The following is a 2,453-nucleotide window of genomic DNA, read 5'->3' as shown; positions in this document are numbered from 1 at the left end:
TTCAGCCACAATGTCTCTGGAGCTAGGATTACCAGCCTGGTGAAACAAAACAGTCTGGCTTCCTCTCCTCTTTTTCCTCTTAATTTTGCAACTGCACACATAAAATTGGTGTCCATATTGGAAGGAGATACACACAGATATTTAAAAATAATAATCCATGTTATTGTTTGTGAGTATGCCTGCTGGAGCCAGAATATCAGTGTGAGATCCAGATGTCAAACCTCAGTGATTAATCAGGTAATTAACAGAGTTTGGAAAGTTTTCTTCTAGAGGCTCTGGAATATTCTACTGATTTACAGATGGGTTCAATTAAAAGGAAATAATGCTTACCATTTGGTGCTGGCTCAAAGTGTGAAAGAAATATGTTTGGCAAAACTTCATTTAACATTGAAAATTGAAGTTTTAGAAAATTGAAAAATCAGACTGAAATGGCTTCTCCCATATGCAGAGGCATAACGGAATAGTTTCAACTCTTTATCATAATGGAGTCACTGCTAACAAATGACTGGTGAATAAATAAGTGTAGAGCAGAGATTAATATCAGAAGACTGGCAGGATTTTGCTTAAGAGAGGGTATATTCTGGGCTAGGCTGGGAGTGGACAGTCTCTCTCTCCCTCTCTTTTTTTAACCTCCTGCAAATATTTTTTTCGTATTAAGAGGTCTTGGCAGATTCCAACCTTTAGTGGTCCCTTCTCAAACATCTGGGTACCTTTCCTTATAGTCCTGCATTAATTAGGTGAGGTGAGGGTGAAACAGAAGCTGGCTTTACTCTCTGGTTCTTCAGATTTCTGGAGCTGAAGTGGACACATTTGGAGTGTAGATGGAAGGTGATGGCACATATCAGGTGATGGTACATATCAGGTGATGGATCCTGAATTTTGAATGGGACTGAGCTATTCACCCCTGCATCTTTCAGAGGCATCATAGTTAATAATGAAGTTAGCCCTGCGCGAGGAGAGGCGTGAGAATGAGAGTGGGCTGGGAGCCCACTGTTTGACCTGCTGAATGATGGATCTTTTGCTTATGACACACAAAAACACCACTGACTGTTTCATAGAGACCAGGATGAGGCTGCCTTCTCATAGAGATCTACAAACATTTATTAGGCACCTCATGTATGTGAAATGCTAGATCCTCTGCTTGGTCTGAAGATGCAAGATGCTATCTTGCAAGGGTCTTTTTGGTCTGTTTCTTCTAGTAGGCCCTTCTAGAGTGACACAAAAAGTGCCAAGACAGATGAGGGTATGGGAGAAAGAGGACAAAGACAGCAGAGCTTAGGACAGGGCTTTGTGTTTTCACTTCGAATGCTCGTGAGTGAGTGCTGCCCATCCCGAGGGGCGGCAAGAGTTGGAGCACAATGGCCCACTGTGGTGTGTCCCCCACCCTCCATGTTTCTCAGCCCAGCTTTGCACTCCCTGTCCCTTGGTGTGCCCCAGGCCTGGTGACGTGCCAGAATGGTTAAATAATCGACTCTTGGTCTGTTTTGGATCCTGGTCCTCTATTTCCTAGCAATGTGACTTATTCAATTTCTCTGAACTTAGTTTCATCAGTCAAAAACATGGGAATAATGATATTAGTACCTACCTGTCTGGGTTTTGTTAGAATTTAGTGATATAATCACCTGATGTTAATAGAATAATAATAATCATGTAGTATTTTCAATGCATCAGGCACTATACTAACTACTATAAAAGAATTTTCTTAGGGTTTTAATGCGCTGTAAAAGAACGAATCTATGAAGTCTCTGAATAAACCAGAGGCTCATATTCCACGCAAAGTAGTATATTACTGGCAGTGGAATTTCAGGTGAATGATTTAGGATAGATGAGGTGTGTTTAGGAAGGGAACTTCCCAAATGCTCAAACTCTACCTGGCATGCAGGGCCATTTCCTTGGAGACTTGGTAAGAAAATGGATAGAGGAAACAGCATGATAGGAACATTTGCAAGGGGCAGACTCAAGCTGAGAGAGATTGAGAGTTCTTTACCTTGCAGAGGGGGTTGAACCACTGATAAAATGCCCTGCCCTATTAGCTTCCTGTTCAAGCAGGTATCACATCTGCACAACCCTGTTCTGGATGGGAAACCGTTACCTGCTCTTCCCTCCTCCCAACCTGGTTGTTCTCAGGCTTTCATCAATTGATAATTTCTTTTTTAATTCCAGAATTAACAAATGACTGTCACTTAAAAAAATTAATATCCCTAGCAAAATTTAAAGTATCCAACTATCACCGTAAGTTCATGTTTAAAGTAAGGGCAGAATCTTAGAACAAAGAACTTTATGGTGGGAAGAACAGATTTTTATGAAAAATTCTCTTTGTCCAGATTTGACTTTGGCCTGGGAAAACCTCAGGACATACCAGCAGGGTCAGGAATTCACCTCTGGAGGCCATGCTTATGGGTGCTTTGATTAGAGCAGAGGCAGAAGCTGGGGCAGAGGGGAACTCAGGCTCC

This window comes from Rhinopithecus bieti, unplaced genomic scaffold (assembly GCF_001698545.2).
Source record: "Rhinopithecus bieti isolate Rb0 unplaced genomic scaffold, ASM169854v2 scaffold_49793, whole genome shotgun sequence".
Lineage (NCBI taxonomy): Eukaryota > Metazoa > Chordata > Mammalia > Primates > Cercopithecidae > Rhinopithecus > Rhinopithecus bieti.
This window is presented reverse-complemented; position numbering follows the sequence as displayed.